Below are 19,953 nucleotides of genomic sequence, written 5' to 3' on the forward strand. Positions count from 1 at the left end.
AAACTGTGGTTGTTGCCTACTGTGTTTTCCAACCTGCAGTGGTACACGGTATTCAAGGCAGACTTTCACCGTGTGTCGATCATGGCATAGAAGGACCTTGAGCAGACATGGTATGACTTACCTTACTTGGCAATGGACGACATAATTGATGCAGTACTTGATCACTGGCCGGCAAAGTGGCGCACTACCTCAGACTTGGTGGTGGGGTCGAGCAAGTCCGCCATGCAGCATGAAAAAGGAGAAGGCCAAGCTCAAGATGGTGGAGCTGGCCGAGAAAAGGAAGAAGGGGACTACTGACAAGGCCCAGGTGGAGTACGATGCCGCCCAACAGAAGAAAAAGTAGACAGGAAAAATAGAGCATGGCTCTGACAAAGTTGCGAGGTCGCCTTCACCCGAAACCGAGGAAGAAATGGACGAGAAAATAGAGCAGCATGGCGCGGACCCACTAACAATGTTAGACTGCATCAAGCATCCAATGGAACAAGAAAAATGGGGTTAAGGAAGAAATCCAAGGCTAGTAAGGCATCGCTAGACCCAATCGCCCTCACAGAAGGAGATTTGAATGACATTGGAGACACGGTGCAGGATGTCACTACAGAGGTGCTACAACAGTTTGAGCAGCAACAACAGCTACTATTGGGGGCCATCCAAACGGGTATGCATGAGTTGCAGACCTACACATCACAAGCTAGCACGATGTCCACTAGCCTCACTATCGGTACTTCAGAAGCTACCGAGATGCTGCATGTGATGGTCTACCACATGATAGTTCTACTGGATGGAGCACTGACCACAGAAAAGGAATCTGATAGGCCTACTGTCAGCACCCTCAAAGGAGTGGGGCTGAACTTGGTAGTGCTCCCTAGCAAGGTGCTCCACCTATTGCAGGATGGAGTGATCGCAGAGCTGAGGGCCCACGAACACCATGCTTTGCAGGTAATCAATGTGTTATCACTTAAGAAAAAATTCCTAAATTTTGAACGTCAGTTTGATTCCAAAGGATTGGTGTTAGTCTTGGTCTAGTCTTTCCATGGTTTGTTTTAGAGTCTAAGACCTAGAAGGGAGTCTTGTTGGCATTGTCAAATAGGGTCAACACTCTGGGTTTACCTATCACTGATCCCACATCACACCTAAATTTCCATGTGTCAAACTTGTGTCAAGGTTTTCATGCTCTACGAAACTTGCTAGGAGTTTTTGTAGCGCAAAAGCCAGAATTTTCACTGGCTATGCTACGAAATCGAGGATTCGTGCAGATTTGTGCCAAATCTCACCTAGTTGTCAAATCCATTAGAATCTGTTAATCTTACATCATCAATTGTCAGTCCATGCACCATGCCTATCACATGCAACCACTCATTTTCATCATTAGATTCGTTAGGTGTCTTAGTACACATGATTTTCAAATTAAAAAAAAAGGGTCTATGTGTTTTCAGTTATGATCATGTTTTTTCATGCACAGGAGGCAAATTGACAGTCATTTGATCAAAATTATTTAAAGTCCAAGCGAGGAAATGATCAAGATTAAGACAGTGCAAGCTCTTTCAATTTTCATTTTGCAGGAATTCCATGGAGATGTCTACAGAGAAGAAGGATCATAGGTCAGGCAAGTGTCTAAGGAATGAGCCTGAAGGTTTAGATGTTCTCTTGAGGAACAGTGAATTTGAACAAGCTTTCAAATAGGTTGGCAGTTGGAGATTTTGTGAAAAACTTCAAGGAGGCCACATGCAAGTCACCAAAGAGTTTTCTTTCAATTTCACAGGATTAAATTCAAAGGTTGGAGTGCTTGAATTACCAATTTCTCCAGAGGTTATATCTGCAGTCATTGAAATTCCAAGGGGACATGAGATGTGGTTTAAAAACTTCAAGTTTGATATGACTCCTCGCAAGGAATTCTTGAAGCTAGAGTTCATTGATTCAGACTTAAACAAGTCATGCCCAGGAGCTTTGTGAAGGATTCATATGCTAATTTTGTTACCTACATACAGAGATACTTTACCTGTGAGGGGAGATATCATAAGGTGTATTCCTATCACTTCAAACTCTTGCTTCATTTCACTGGAAAGATATCTCTGGACTTACCTTTCTATCTGTTTCGTAGCCTAGGCAAAATGTGTGACAAGGTTCAGTTGAAGAAGGAAGCCTGTGAGACCTCGTTGTTCCATCATGGCTTAGTCAAATTGATTGTTTTACATGAGCTCTAGAAAATAGATAGGGAGTGGTCCATTTTCTTGTTTATGTCTGGCTTCAGCACTGAAACTGGTCTCAACCGTAAGGCTAAGTGGATTTCTTCACCAACAGTAAGTCATCAGGAGGAAACAAGATCGAGAAGATTTGTGAAATTGAAAGCCAGAAAGTAGGTGAAGGAGCCTCTGAGACCACTAGTAGTTCAAGACACCCCTCGATAGTCACAGAGCAAGAAGGTTCAGATTAGTAAGGTAGTACAAGAGTAGTCAGTTGATAAAACTGTCCAAAGAAGGGTAATAAGAAGTCAATTGGTCAAGGAAAAGGGGAAGACTGCAATTGCTGATGAAAGCCCAGCTTCAAAGGGAAGTTCGAATTTTCTCCTCAAGGCCATCGACATAGAATAGCCTCCTCTGGTCCAAGCAGAGCTACTTGAAGCCAGCAAGAACAAAACCAAAAGAGTTAAACCTTCAAAAAAAAATTTGATGACCAGGTCTTAGAGTTTGTGTTCAAGCCAAGAAGACCCGTGACAAGGCATTCAAAAAGGATACAAGAGGCATAGCTAGAAGCAAGTGAGACAGGGGAGGTAGCAGAATTACATGAAGGACATGTCGTTCCATCAGAAACATCATCGCAACTGCACAAAGATGATAGAGGTAAGGCAATTATCACTCAGCAGGAGGAATTTAGTTTTGAAGAGGTAAAAAAGAAACTGAAGCTTGCAAATCTTGAGATTGCCAAACTTAGAAAAACCTCAAGGAAACATGCAATCAAGGAAGCTAATTTTAACTAAATGGAGGCTCTGTGGGAAGATAAACAGTTTCAATACCCAAAGTAGTTAGTTGTCATGCTCAATATTTCACTTGGACGATCCCTGCAATAAAAGAGACAAGATAGATCAAAAGGGTCAATGCAAAATTGAGAATTGGAATCCGAATGATGAAAAGACAAATTGAAGATCTGAAGGTACAACTGAACCAGCCTGAAGGACATCCTTAGCTAAGAAGAACTACATAGCAAGTAAGGCTAATCCTAAAATTTTGATGTGGATCACCTTTTGGAAGTTTACTTTGAAGAATGGTATCAATTTATTCAGTTTTGAACGACCCTATGGCATATAGAAAATCCATTTCAAAAGAAAGAAATCTCAAGGAAGTCAATTTTTGGCATAAACTATGTTTTTGAAATCAGACAGCAGTTTCGTACTGCACTACAAAACTACTGTAGGTGATACCTAATGCACAACAGTTTCATAGCGCGCTACGAAACTGTTGTAGCTACACATCATGATTTTATGGGCCAATTTTGAGAATAAAAAGGAACTATTTTTGAATATGGGCTTTTTCAAAGGATTACTTACAAGGTTTGAACATCAAGCAAGGGAAAAACAAGGAAAGGAAAGAAATTTACGAACTCCAAACTTTATGTTATGAAAATGGTCATTATTTCATAGCTAGAACTATTCATGATGCTTCAGGAAGCATTAAAGGAGTTTTTGTCTTACCACGTGTATAGGAGCAAGGTCTACAGCTCATAGAAAACAAGCTAATCCAATGCATTTTATGTAATTAAGAAGAACAACAAGGATAAAAAACTTCGAAGATCCTTTTTGGAGACCAAAGCAGAAAAACAGGAGCAACTTCCTAATATCCAGGGACAGTCAAAGGATAAGGCATCAAGGGTCAGTAGGGAGTTTAAAGCCACCACCAAAGCCAAACTGAAAAAGGTCACTTGTTAGAGAACGAGTTTGTTTTGTAATCAACGCTACTACCAACATAATGAGTTACACTCCTAATTGTTTTAGGTCTCATAGAACTACTAGTTAACAGTCAGTTATATTAAATAGTTGGTTTTAAGTGTCAATAGGTGTCAAAATAGGAAGAATTCAGATTCCCCTCATGCTGGAGGAAGGAATCTAAGTCATGTAATGAACTCAATATATGGGAGAAGATGTAATGCACCAGAGGTTGGAAATTTTTAGAGAAAACACTCATATTGTGTCATTGTAGAAGATTATGTTTTTATGAATATAGACTTTGGCTTTACTTCTCAGGATTCAGAAAGAGTTCAATGGTGGTTTGTTTTATGTTTGTACTTATTTCCTTATTTGCAGTAGTATGAATGTATGATACTTATAACTCATTAACATGCTCTAACTTCCTTCATACATTTGTAGACTGTGTTTCCTACATGTCTCTATGTGTTAACTGATATATTGAAATTTTGATGCCCTGACTTCCATGTTTAGCTGATACTGTCTTCATACTAAGCTTTTCTGATTCCACAAGCCCAATCGATGTTTATTGACTGTGTTTCAACCATTTACACTACTTCATTTGTTTCATAGAGTTAGCCATCTAATCCATTATCAAAATCTTTAACCTAGTGAGAGAGCCCTCTCAGGTTGAGGAGGCTAAGCCTCAGCAAAAAGTTGGTTTGAAATAGTTACTTAGAGTCTTCCTGATTAGCAGCCTATCAGGGGTTGATTTTGTGATAAATCAATGAAAAATAGATCAATAATGTGTAGCTGGCCCTACAACGAGACTCTGCCATCGTTGCCATGACTAAGGTAATCGACCGCAACAAGTGCATAGTTCATGTCGTGGAGGAGGCATGGCAAATGGTCCCAGAGTTGGCCATTCCCAAGGGAGAACCAGTCGAGGTGCGCATTCGCAAGCTTGCTACAGGGGTGTGCAATGCCCACATAGAGTTGGCTAAGGTTTAGCTGGAGTTGAACCTACAGATTGCAGATTTATAGTTAATGGCCCAACATTCATCTCTGCCATAAGTAAAGGAGCAGCGTGCAACCAATGTCACAGAGGCGATAGTGGCGGTAGATAGTGCAGTAGTAGACTACACACAGTTGTTTGAATAGTTGTTCGAGGTCTTGATGAGCCTGCAAGAGGACCCTAATGTACAGTGGCTAAAGATAGAGGCATGAGAACTATAGCAGCGCTATGACGAAGTAAAATATAGAGCGTGCACAATCACTCTCACGCAAAGACTGGTGAAGCTGCAGGAGGCCAAAGCAATGAAAGAACGGGTAGATGAAGCGCAACACAAAGAGGCAGAACTGAAGGTGTGCTTGAAGTCCTAGTTTAATGAGGATTATTCAGTCATGGCCTCTATTGAAGGCAACCTTTCTAATCTACAAGCAACTCAACAGAAGCTTCAGGCTTATAGTTCAGGACTAGCAATAGAGCAGTTGGTTCAAGAAGCGAAGCAAGCGGCTGCACAGTGCACTGCTGAGGTTGCCATCATACAAGTCAAGCTGGGAGGTCTTCGCACCAAGATCTTTGTGCTTGTAGAGTGACCTGAGGGCGAGTCACCATGTTTGTGTTGGGGGCCTATTAGGAACGGTTTACCCCAAGGACAATTTTATAGCTAAAAGCCCATGTTTTGGGACAATTTTTTAATAAATTTTTTAAGTCTCTGCATTTTGTGGTCACGGAGCGCGAATGTGTCAAGAGTCATAACGGGTTGTCCACCCTTATTTTGTAAAGTGTAAATTTGGTTGTAAAGATCCACCCATGGTCTGTGGACCATGGGATTGTATAAAAAGGAGCTAAGTAAGTAAGCTCTAAGTAGTTAAGAATGAAGAGGGAAGAATGAAGTGAAGAGTCTTAGTAGAGGAGTCTAAGTGTTTCGAGTCATAGCATAGGTAGAGGCTCTATAACTGAGTGCGTAGAGGCCTAGGGTGGAAGTCCGTAGCTGAGTACAAAGACCCCTACAGTTGTGTGCGCAGGGCGGGTTGAGTTTGTATTAAACTGAAGATATCAATAAAGAGAAGTATTCTACAAATTCTGTGTATTTATTTCTTGTTAATGCATTTGGTTATATTGCATTTTGGGTTTAATTTACAATGTTTATGTGATGCATGAATATATGTGATTATATTGGTTAATTGAATGCAAGTAAGAATATCAGTTTACGTGGTGCTAACTGTGATTGTTTAGTAAGATAAGTAAAACACTTAAGATAACTTGGGAACCTATACAATATGCTATCATAGCAGCGCGAAAGTACCTAGATCACAGGTTAAGGTTGTGTGAAGGTCAATAGTACACCTTCGCGGAGGTACTGAAGGGTGGAATAAATGGGTAGACTAACAGATCCCTAAAGCTTAGTGACCTACACGAAAGTAGGAACAGAGGGTATAAAACGACATCACAACCATCTCAGGGTGCAGAAACTTGGTTCCAATATCCCCCCATACTGCTTCGGGTTAGACTTTGGTCCGTGCTCCATGGGCTAATGCCGAAAGGGCCTATAGTATATGGATTTGTTTGGCTAATTAATGTTGAACCTGGGTCAGGCCCGACAAAGCCAACAAACACGGAGAAATTGGCCTCAGGTAAGTGCAGATATGATTCCTGAATCTTCACCACATTTTTTTGGTCATAATGCATATCCATATTCCTATTATAACACTCAACACTCTCAACCTTGGCAGCATGGGAACCATTATCCATATGGGCAACCCCCCCAATCCTAGAAATAAGGATGGAGAGGGTCAAACCATTCACATCAGTCCTATCATGCACATATGTCATCATATCCTCATACATATGCACCTCACCATATGTCACAACCATCCTTTCCTCCCCTACCTCAACAAAGTCAACTAATTCCACCATTACCTTTACCACAACGTTTTAAACCACCCTAACTACCTACTCAACTAGTACCAAATCCTAATAATAAGGCAATGCAATTGATCCATTCTATTTAACTAACCCCTTCTCCTATTTACCAAACCTTACCGGTTGGGATACATGAGCTTCAATTGAGATCAGGAAGGGTAGTCAAACTAGAAAAATAAAAACAACCCATGGTGACCATTGAGGATAAAAACGAGGAAACTCATGGTCATTCAAAAAAAAATGTCACCATTCAACCCATTCCCACACCATCAGATTTACCATCTTCTTCAAACTTGCCTCCCTATCTAGAGAGGCTAGTTATAGAGAAGAGTGACCATGAGTCTAGTCTAGCTTCTGAACATAGGAATCTTTTCATAAAGGTCCCTTTGCTTTAGGCTATTAGAGAGATCCCCATCTACATGAAAATCATTAGGGAAATCTATCTCAAAAATCCAGGGAGGAAGATAATAGAACCTCAGACCATTCAATTTGTTGGTCAAGCAGCTGAGTTAATGACAGGATGTACATAAATGGAAAAGTATACCGATCTTGGAAATCTAGTTGTTTCTATTCAGATAGGTGATATCCTTGTCCCCAATGTGTTAATAGACCTAGGTGCGGCCATTAATTTCATGACTAGGCAAACCATGGATCAGCTTGGGATGGTCCATATTCATCCTACCCCTATTGTGCTTGAACTTGCAGATAGATCAAAAATTAAGCTAGAAGGTGTGTTGTGTGATGTGGTCGTCTCCATAGATTCTTGGGAATGCCTCACGTACTTTATTGTGCTTCAGCCAAAAAATAATGTGGGTGGACATCCCTTGATTCTGGGACAACCATGGCTTGCCACGGCTAATGCTTACATTGGATGTCACTCTGGTGATATGTATATTTCACATGGAGACTCTAGGAATAAAGTCAACCTATACCTGCCTGCTAGATCTATTCAAGAACTCAAGGACACTTTGTGGTTAGATTACGACAACAGTGATGAGGAGACTCAACCTGTTTCTTTGATCCACCATCATACTGAGTCTACCCAGGAGGGTGAATTACGAGATTTCTTGAATAACTTGGACACAATGCATAATTTTTACATGTTTCATCAAATCTTTAGCCAAGATTTTCAAGGAAATTTGGATTCTCAACCCTCCTAATCACCGATCTTAGTAGCATCTTTCTGCACTCTTGAGCCCGAGACTACTCTTGTTGAAATTAGTCTAGGCAAATCTTTACATATTATTTCAGACCTGGATTCATCTCATTGAGAGAAGCTTGTTGATTTGTTGCATGATCATCTTGATGCCTTTGCATGGAATTATGAGGAAATGAAAGGCATACCTCCTGAAACTTGTACTCACCATATTTATATTCAGGAGGGAGCCAGACCTATTCGTCAACCCCAAAGGCGCATGAACCCTGTGCTAAGAGATGTTTTGAAAGAAGAATTACAAAAACTCTTGTATGCCAATCTTATATATCCTATATCTAATAGTTAGTGGGTCTCTTCATTGGTAATAGTCCCGAAAAAGGATGGGAGATGACACATCTGCATTGATTATCGAGAACTTAATAAAGCCACTCTCAAGGATTACTTTCCCCTTCCTTTTATCGATCAGGTGCTAGATACCCTTGCTGGTAAAAAGTACTTTTCATTTTTAGATGGCTTTAGTGGGTACAACCAAATTCAGATCACACCCACAGATCAAGATAAGACCACCTTTACATGTGCATGGGGTACATTTTCTTACTGAGTGCTCCCCTTTGGACTATGTAATACCCCAACCACCTTTCAAAGGGCTGTGATGGCTATTTTTGTTGATCTCGAGTGTGTTGAAATTTATATGGATGATTTTTCAATGTTTGGTAATTCATTCCAAGAATCCCTCAAAGATTTAGGAAAAGTGCTTTTACATTTCCAACAGGCTCACCTTGCTTTGAGTGATAAAAAATTATAGATTAATGTGCAAAGCAGGAGTAGTCCTTGGACATTTCATTTCCAACAATGGTATCAAGGTAGACACGGCCAAAATAGAAGTTATCTTGCATCTTCCTGCACCAAAAACACAAAGGGAAGTAAGAGGATTCCTGGGACATGCGGGCTATTACAGGAGGTTCATTGAGAAATTTTCTAGGATAGCTACCCACCTTTTCTGAATGTTAGCTAAGGATAGTGATTTTTTCTGGTCCACATCTTTCCAACAATATTTTGATACATTAAAGGAAAAATTAGTGCAGGCACCAGTTTTGAGAGGTCCCAACTAGTGCCTTACATTCTACATTTCCTCTAATGCCTCAGATACTTCCATTGGTGCAAATTTAGTATAGGACGAAAACAAACAATCCTATGTTATTTACTTCATTAGTAAAAAAAAATCACTCGCCGAATTGAACTATACAGTGACCGAGAAAGACTTTTTAGCCGTAATTTTTGCCATCAATAAATTCAAACACTACATCACAGGATAGGAAGTCTTTGTTCATACTGATCCTTCTGCAATAAAATATTTGCTGAATAAACCATTGACTATCGGTAGAGTGACTACGTGGTTACTTTTGTTACAGGAATTTAATGTTACTATTGTTGATAGACCAAGAAAATATAACGTTGTAGCTTACTATCTTTCTAGATTGAATAATCTTGGTGAAGTAATTCCTATTGATGATGATTTCCCTGATGAACATCTTTTTGTTGTGTCAACAAAGTCTACATGGTTTGCTAACATAGCCAACTATTTAGTCACCAGAAAAACACCACTTCACTTATCTGCTCGTGAAAAGCAGAATATCATATTAAAAAGCGTTTCATATTCTTGGATCCAAGAAGACCTATTTTACACTGGACCAGATCTTATCATTCATAGATGTGTAATAGAGGAATAAGTGTTTGATATACTGATATCTGCCCATGATGAACCTTGTGGTGGTCACTTCGATGATAAGAGAACTACATATAAAATCTTATGTGATGGATACTTTTGTCCTTCTTTATTTGAGGATGCCAAACAGTATGTCAAGTGATGTGATAGCTGTCAGTGAATGGGTCAACCTGTTCAAGCCAACAAAATGCCTTTATGTCCTTAGATTATGATTGAACCCTTTGAAAAATGGGCTATAAACTTTGTAGGACCAATAAATCCAACATCTATGAATAAAAATCATATATTGGTTTGCACTAATTTTGTTACAAAATGGGTAGAGGCTAAAGTTGTTTCTTTTTCTACAGAAAAATTTGTTGTTGAATTTTTGTTTAGTGAAATTTTTACTAGATTTAGTGAAATTTTTACTAGATTTGGTGTTCCTAGAGAGATTGTTACTAACAATGGGCCTTAGTTTATTTCTAATCTAGTACAGGAAGTCATGGATCAATACAAAATTCAGCATAGGAAGTCCACTCTGTATCAACCGCAAGCAAACGACTAGGTGGAGTCTACCAACAAGGTGATCGAATCCATCCTCACCAAAAAAGTAAATTTGCATAGGAAGGATTGGGCCAGCTAGTTACCTGAAGCCTTATGAGCTTATCAAAGCACTTGGTGGAACAACACAACACATACACCATATTACTTGGTATACAGGAAACAAGTTCTTTTTTCAATAGAGTTCTAGACAAAAGCTTTTCGAACAATAGTCCAGTTGGGATTAGATCTATGAAAAGCATATCGACAGCGTCTATTATAGTTAAATGAGCTAGATGAATTTCGAAGAGATGTTGTTCAATAGAATGTGTTAGTACAATAGCAACGCAAAAATTGGCATGACAAGTATATCAGGAAGAAGAATTTCCAACTAGGTGATTGGGTACTTCTTTATGACTCTAGATTCAAACATTTCAAAGGAAAATTCCATACATGTTGGATGGGACTTTATGAAGTAGTTAGAATTTTCGAGAATACGGTTGTAGAGATAAAAACTATTGATGGGAAAGATTCAGTATTCCTTGTGAATAGGCATAGACTCAAGGTATATTTTCAACCCCTCACAAAGGAAGACGTCATGTAGCAAGTTCAACAACAATCTGAGCTATAGATGGTAGGTGTCTATGCCAACCTATTATAGATCTGATTCTTTCTTTCCAAAATAAAATAAAATAAAATAAAATGACAAAAACTAAAAATAAAACAAGAAAAAATATTTTCCTATGATTGTGAAAATCAGTTTACTGACATGGTCACAAAAGGATCAACCTGAAAACCAACATGCTGGCAGGAAGATCAAAATTATAATAAAATGGGAATGTTGCTTGATCTTTATATGTGCTAACTGTCACCAAGAAGAAGTAGGTTTTTAAGTGCAGGAACCAAGCCCTTATCCAAGTTTGGGACAACTGACATGGAAATTTTTATGCAAGAAACACTCAATTCCCGCTGCATTTACTTTTGGTTCGACACTATTCAGGTATATTTTTGAGGTGAAATTTTTCCCTTCTTCTATTTCCTTTTCGTAAATTCCCTTCTATTTTTTCTTCTTTGTCCTATGGAAATGAACCTTCCCTTTCTTCTAAAGAAACTACCCCTATCCAATTTCGTTTTTCCCTCTTTTCCCCTGAATTTATTTTCCCTTTCCCTTTTTCCATACGCCCTCTTGGTGGTTTCACACTTGAATTCCTTATTGAATTTCCTTCCCATTCTGAAATTTACTCCTTTCCCAATTCTTTTCTCCCTCATGGACCGTATTGCAGGATCTGATCAAAATTCAGGGATTAGATTAGAAGGCATGTATCACTACCAAGAAACTGGCGAATAAAACATCCTTTGTAAATCTCGCAAATTTTCTAAGATTCAGCTCGCAAATTGTATTTCTTTTAGAAACTTTTTTCATGTATTCTGCAACATCAATTAGTGTAGGAACAGTGATGTCCCTTGGTACAAGAATGTATGCTCCAGTGCAAGAACATTAAATCTAAGGTGCAGTAACACTCACTATTGTGTGCCCTAAGCACAAGAACATGTGCCTAGTGCAGGAATAGTAGTAGTCTTCAGTGCAGGAATGTATGTTCGAAGTGCAGGAACCAACAATTCTTCAGTGTATGAATGTATGTTTGAGTGTAGGAACCAACAATTCCTTAGTGCAAGAATGTATGTTATGGTACAAGAATGTCTGGTGCAGGAATGCACGCTTGAGGCCAAAGTTCAGTCCAAGGACAAAATGGGGATTTACTTTTATGTTTGGTACAAAAATCGCGCTCAAGCACAACTGACTACACTACTTTATGATGATGTCATGCAATGATTTTCTTTCGTAGATGATTATACTTTGTTCATCATTACTAATTAGGAAATATTTTTTTAAGTACAAGGACATTTAATTATGGAAACTTGTATTTACGTAAGTTAACATGTGTGCCTTGTATGAAATCATGAGTTGATCAAAGGATGTGTGCGAAAATCTCCCAGAATCCAACGTTCATTTTTGAAAAGCCTATTGATAATTAAATGATGACCCACTCATATATAACACCTCACATTTTCTCACATAACTTCCTCCATTACCGCCTCCCACCACCAATCATTATTACTACATGCATGATTAGATCAGGCTGTATCATATCCTTTCCCAAGAACTAAGATTTTCATGAGTGTGGTCGTTAAAGAAAAAATTAATACAACAATGTCCAGTTCATTCAACAATTTCGAATTTCTCAATCCTGAACCCCCAACTAATTAACTCTCCCAAATTCTAAGTAGTTGAGCAAATGCAGACAATGAATGGCGCTTTTTTGAATTGAACCATGGTCTGTGAAGGAAGCAGAACAAACGGATGAATACAAGAATAGTTTTTCCATAATGTAGGAAGCAAGATTCCTCTCGTTCCTGCTTAAGTTTGATGTTTTTGATTCAGCCATGGCGTTAGAATTTGCCCGAACCTTTGATGAACGCAGAGCTAAGGTGGGTTCTTTAGAATTTGAAGTGACAGAGCAGACTATTTTGTAGGCTACAAGGCTAGTGGCCACAGGCGAATAGTGGTTCAAGAAAGGAGAGTTCGAAAAAGGGGCTTGGTAGTCAATAAAAAGAAGAAAGTGGACTAGAAACAAGGGCTACAACAAATTGCTATGATCGAAAAATGGAGACACCTGTTGTACATTCTGTAGAAGTTTCTCACATGTGAGGGATGATATTCCCTAGCCTTCATATGTCACATCCACTTGCTATTACACTTTGAGTTAGGTAATTTGATTAATTTTCCTTACTTCTTGCTTAAAATTTTTAAAAATGTCGAAGTGTGTTGAGAAAAGTCAAGAGAGTCACATTGGGTTCAAGATATATCATTATGGGTTGATATCAATTCTGGTTAGGAAGGAATTAGAGAGTAAAAATGTGACTTGGGAAGGGTTTTTGAAGTAATTACAAGGAGGAAATATAGTGGAGTCACCCAGGAAGAAGGGTAAGAGCAACAAAGGAGAATCTGAACAAATAGATAAAACCATCACCCTACAAAGGCCCTACCTAAGGAACCAGTGCAAGAAGCGAAACAAGCACCTGTAACTGAAACCCCTCGCTCTTTGAAGAGAATAACTAGAAGGTTTGTTAAGAAGAGGTTTGCCTCCTCGAGAGAGGGCCGTGTTCAGTCAACCTCTCTGATAAATGTAGATTATTCCCAGATTGGTTCGCTAAATGAGAACAATCTCTCACTCATTGTAGATGCTACGGTTCACACAGTTTTTAGTACAAGATTCCTCGAAGAGGAAAATGTTACTCATATGTCAGTATTAGTTAGAAATATGAAGAAGAGGAAAACTTGTAAGACACCAGATGTCAATGCAAAGAAGGGTCCAACAGAAGGTCAAGGTAATAAAGTGAAATGTAATGTTGAAGAACAGGAAGATAAAACACAATGTGATGATGGAATGAAGGGAGATGAGACACCCTGTGATGTCGAAATGTTAGATATTGATATACAGGATGATATTGGTCTTCACAACACCAACACTTGCTTCGAGTCAACTACTGAGAAGGGTTTTATGTAGGATGAATTTGTTAAGGTGGATTCCACTCTCAATTTGAATAGTCAGATCAAGGAGCTGAAGTAGCACATTTATGGACTCGAAGTTTTAAATCTAGCCATGAAAGAACAGGGTTTAGTGCTGCAAAATAAGAATGTTGAATTAGAAGGGGAAGTGCAAGAACGAAAACGACAAGAAAGGGTGTGGAAGTTCTGAGCTTCGAAATGCTATGGTTGACTCAGGAAATTGGTCGAACGGGTCAGGAAGGATTGAACTAAGAAGCAAAGGATGATGAAGATAAGAATTAGCATACAAATATAGGACTAAAGGAAGGTCTCCATATGCTTTTTTGCAAAGGTAAGGGTAAGGTTGTGTGAGGACACACAACAGGATAGATATGGAAGGATGTTGGTGGCTATAATTTTCCTACTTTTTGGTCTCTATCCTTTCCCAAACATACCACCTTAACCCCTGTTTTAACCCTAAAGGCCTATCTATTCATGTACTTTTTCCCAATTGCAAACATTCCTGCACTTCTCCTATGTTTTTCATATTCAAAGGTTATATATGTACTTAATCATTAAAATTATAGGTTTTATATCTTAAAATGCCTTTGCAACTAATATATATTCCTTTCCTAAGTAATTTGATGGAACCAAAGTGTTAATCTATGTGAAATATTGGGTTGGTGCAAGAATCATGCTTGTATTGGTCAGGGTTCGTGCACTTTCAAGGTAGCTGTCAATTCCTTGTTTGAATCACCGCTTATGGATGAGACATCTCAATAGACCCCATGGATTTCTAGCTAAGATATCAGTTTCCTTGTTGGGCTCGGCATTTAGAGAAGAAGGCGGGATATGAAGGCTAGACTTCGCCTGCAAAACCCCTGTTTAGACTTTTTGCGAACAACCAAAAGGCTTAATATATCATGTTTCTATATTTTTTGTTGTGGCCAAGATCTGAAGTATGTATTTAATAGGTTTCTCTGTAGATGTTAGGGAGTGATTTTGTATTAAACCTTTTCTATTATTTTTAATCTCTTAGTATCGCCATTTCTGGGTTGGATTGGGGATCCAAGATGTGTATTTTCTCTTTTTGAACTTAATAAAAAGGAACATGCCAGTTGTGAAGTTCTTTGTCTCAATATCATTGTGATGCTCCATTTTAGCGCTTGAAGTTTTTATTTCATTACAGGGAAATGAGTTGGTTGGCTAGGTCCTAGCCAACCCAACTCATTCTCCCTTTGTTAAAGGTGTGTTAGATTTATTTTTATCCAAGGTTAGTGAAGCAGAACATGTTTGGATTCTTTTAGCTGATGAACCTTAATTTCTTGCAAGCTATGTGATCTGGATCCAACTGTGTGAATGGTTCATTTGCATTCAGTTTTATTTCCTTCCATACTTTCCTACAAATGCAAGCTGCCTTTTTCTTTACAAAGAAAGCGTACATCTAGCTTCCTGCACTAGTGTGTTTTTCATTTCAACGAAATGAAATTTTCCTTTATTCATTGCAGCCATTCGTTCTTATTTTTTTAGGTCTATTATTCTTTTGCAAATGGTATTTGGCTTTTTAGTGAAGCATATTTTAATGTTAAAGTTCAGATTTAGATTTGATTAATGTTAATAAGCTTTCACTAAAATACTGTTACATTATTTGGGTTTGTACCTGCACTCGTTGCTGGATTGAATATTGAATTTATCATAAGGATTTCCTAAGTTAAAAAAATTATTTGTATAAGGTTATAGATCTAATTTATTCAATAAACAGTCATCTCAGGAAAGAGGTTGTTGATGTTTCACTCAAAGTAGTTTCCAAGTAAAACGGTTTCTTATTTCGATAGAAATTTCCTTTGGCTGTGAAAGCACTTTTCATTTCTAAGCTTGTGATTAGTTAATGATTCATTTTACTTATAGAAATTCACTTCACAGTTCTTTTTTCACATAGCATTTATTTTCTTACTTAACATGCTTTTATTTATTGCAACCGATTTGGAAACCAAGTGCAGGAACTCTGGTTTCCTAGTACAGGAACCTATGTTCTAGTACAAGAATTGACATTCCGAGTATAGGAATAGAGTGCTCTAGTCTAAAGGCTCAAAGATCTTGTGTGTAGGTCAAGATCTTTAGTAAGGGCCCAATATATCTAATTCTAGTATAGAATCTTCTCTCTAGTAGGAACAACATTCCAATACAAGAACCTTGTTGTGGTATAGGAACCATAGCTTGGTACAATAAGGAAGATATTGAGGAACGTAGACATCCTGATTAGTTGGATCATTCTTCTATCTTACAATCATACTGAAGAGAATCTAAAATAGTTATTTCATTGATTGAGATTGTTCATGAAAAATTGAGAGTTTCCTTTATTTGAGTTTCTGTAAAGTATATTCTTTTCATTCAGCACCAGAGTTTTCTTGGTATTCATTGTCGTGTGATCTTTCATTTCCATTTTGAAATTTGTAATGAAAGAAGTAGGAATACAATTAGAGAAGGTTCATATCATTTCTTGGCATTTCCTATGCTATTTCTCTAAGTGTATGAAACCTTGGGTTGACAAATTAAGTGTTGAAAGGAGTTTGCTGAATTCCAATTCCTGCACCCAACGGGTATTCTATCCACAACCACCCATGCATTAATCCCTATAGCAGAATTGGAAACTCCGCTAGGGAATATACTTAGTTCCCTTTTTTAACCTTCCAAGTTCCCAGATCTCTCTTTCTCTCCAGGCCTTCCTGTTCTTCTTGGTTCCCATTCTGACCACTCAGGATGCTTCACAACCTTCTCTGTTGTGCATAGCCTTTGACCAGACCCTGAATGACTCTTTTTATAGCTTCTTCTTCTGTAATGCACCCTATTTGTGCAAACCAGAGAGTTATACAACCCCCCATACTTGTAGAAAGAGAGTTAGTCCTACCATTAATTATTTGTACCTTCTTTTAAGGTTTGTTAGCCAGCCATTATCTTGATAAACAACCTGCTCTATGAATTCCTAGGTTGGGAAGCTGCTTATAGTCTGTTTTAGGGATCTGCAATTGTGCACTACGTTTGGTTTCCTTTTTATGATCATTTTTTCTTTTTAGGAAAATAGCTTAAGTGCATTTGTTTTTTGAAAAGAAAATGAAAAAAATTTCTTAATTTTTTTTTGTTTTAGTTGGTTAGATTTTGCATATGTATATCAGGTTAGTTCTTAGAGAGAATTGCATGTTTGCGAGGTGTGCATGTGTTTACTGCATTAGATGCATGGTATTGAATTGATGTATAAATGATTCTCTCCTTGTATAAATAACGCGTTCATCAAATTGAAATTGTAAAGCATTTTTTTTGCATGGTTTGTGTCAGAGTCTCACAAAAATCCATACATCAACACCCATTCCGAAGACATTAATAACGTACAATTAAAATCAATCTCGTAGTAAAAGAAATCAGCAACTCCTTTTTTAGTATACACACACATTAGTCTAGGCTAGGATCTTGGGCTAGGCAGTGATGTGTAAACTGCCCAAGATCGCAAATATGAGACTACAGTCATTAAAGAGAGTAAAATCTTATTGCACTCATACTATCCAGGACTACTCCAGTCAAAGTGGAGTTAAATGGGAGACAACATTAGAATGTGAGAAAAGGCATCTCACCTTATATTACATCTCCATTGGGTATTCTGTGTATCGGGGATCCCTTTGGGGATATCGGAGCTAATTTGGGTACTCAAGTATCCTGCCCACATAGCATATTTTCTATGATCATGTCCCCCCCAGTAGTATCTATGATTTGAGGTAACAATTGTGGCCAAAAAATTTTAGGGACAAATATAAGGTGATTAGGGTGGGCTGCCTTGGTACCTAAACAAACAAACCTATTCTATCTTCGATTTTTGGGAGGGTGCTTGTCTTCACGAGAGTACTTGGCCAATTAATCTAAGGTTCAAGCAAAGCTCAAGAGTAATCGTAACTACACATTTGGAAAACTCTCTCTGTTAGTCATTGTGATATTGGGTTTCATCTCTAGCAAATCGTGGTTATCAGATAGAGTTATATCCCCTGACTGCTTGTTGATTGACTTTTAGAGTATTTTTTTTAGGTGTTGGTTTGTTATCACTGAGGCTATAATAAATATGACTATACAAAATTTTGATAAAAAATATCAGTCACGTGGCTACATATGGCCCTCGTCATCAATATCAGCGACAACAAGGTCTTCCTCCACTGACTCTGGAGGATCAGTTGAGTCTTGGTTACCCAAATTCTCCCTCTTCAGGAAATCAGTCTCTAGTGTCTAACACTAAATCACACAACACCTCCAAGGACACTATACTGTCTGAGGACTTTTTCACTGAAGGATTTTTACCTCCTTATAATCGCCCCCTCACCAATCCTTTGGGACCCATGTTGATTCAGGTAGCACCTGTACCTACCATGTCTTCAACAATACCAACATCTAACATCCCCCTAATGACTAATGGGTCATGGTATTTTGTGGGCAACTTTGGTCCACCATCACTTCCCCTGCCAATATTCAATAACAAACAAATGATGAGTTACCCTTATATCCATACTATGCAATTCCGAGAAGCCTAGTTACACCTATTATGAGTGGAACCTAGTACATGTTAGTTTTTGCCCCTTTTGTGTCTACTCTTGGAGCTTTGGCTATCTCTTTGAATAGCGTTGTTAGCATAGGTCCCTCCAATAATCCTTTTGGTTGGAATCCTTTATTAAGTTCAAACCCCTAGGCTCAAATTCCAAGGGGTAAATTTTCCCAACATGCAAATATTGGTCGGGGGCATAACCATTCCCCCTCTTCCTATAGGACAAGCTAAACCATCATTGATCAACTTACCTCCCCTAAGTGGACACTATTCTAGTGTCAGTCATGTACCTATGGAAAATTGTATTGCTAGAGGAACCCCTCAACCAGGTCATGTTGCACCTATCTGGGCACCCCCTCCTAAACCTCAATTGAGTCAAGGGGGCACTTTTTATCCTGGGGACAGCTAGTTCTTTCCCCCCAGCCTAATGTCCCTTATGGACCACCATCATATATGACTGTTACACCACCACAGGGAAATTATTATCCATTAAATCCCATGTATCTTGTTGGTAACAATATGATGGGCGGAACCCAGGGTCCTTCAATTCATTCTTCATCACCCTAGTCATATTTAGGGGCACCAAACACTTTTCCTTTTCTGGAAACACTCGATATCCCAGATCTGTATAAAATAACTAATGACCCCATATACCATAACTTACATTGGCCCCCAATCCCTCACAAAATACTTGACGACATCCCAAAGTTTGAAGGGAAACAACGGGATGATCCAGATACACATGTCACCACCTACCATCTATGATGTGTATTGAACCCATAGTGGGTGATAGTATCCAGTTCCGGCTCTTCCCCCCACCCTTACTAGAAATGCTACCACGTGGTACATTGAGTTACCACGCACATCAGCTAATAACTTTGGCACCCTGGAAATGGAATTTTTAAAGCACTTTCAGCTTCCCATCCACTATGAAACTAGGATGGAACTTCTTACTACCTTGTGCCAAGACATCTCCACCTACATCTCTAATCACATTTATGAATGGAGACATAGGTGGAGGCTAGTCAAGGCCCCCATTTCAAACTACCAATTAGCATATTGGTTCTACAAATATCTTCTTCCCCAAATTTCCAAGGACATTTCCTTATGTGGTATGGTCACAGAAGACCAATCCATCCATCGTGATCTTATTTATTCATAGTCTGGCACACTATCCCCAATGCCCCCGAACTTCCAATTGTAACGCCCTCCTCCCATATCTACCCAAGCAACCGGCCAGATGAGGTAAACATGCAATGAGAGGCCACTATGATATGATTCAACCTCCTAATTCATGTTAAGGAAGTGGAACCAATGGAAACACATGATACAGACATCCAACATCATCAACAAAACACTCAGAAGAAGAGTTAGCCGCTCAAAGAGCTTGTCCTTGGGTCCCATAGTGGTTTTAGGTATCTTAGGCTATAGTCACTCTCATGTTATGGGAAAGGGAGCTGAAAACAACCTAAATTCACTCTCATGAGTTGGCCTACCAAGGACTGTGGACTGGAATTGTCAGTGTTGTGCCAACAACCCATGGATTTAAGCCAATTTTTCATGCTCAGAGCACAGGACACTGCCCAAAATTGATCCATC

Source organism: Pinus tabuliformis, chromosome 3_2, assembly GCF_031772625.1.
Source record: "Pinus tabuliformis cultivar Carrire ecotype Pingquan chromosome 3_2, CPIR1, whole genome shotgun sequence".
Classification (NCBI taxonomy): domain Eukaryota; kingdom Viridiplantae; phylum Streptophyta; class Pinopsida; order Pinales; family Pinaceae; genus Pinus; species Pinus tabuliformis.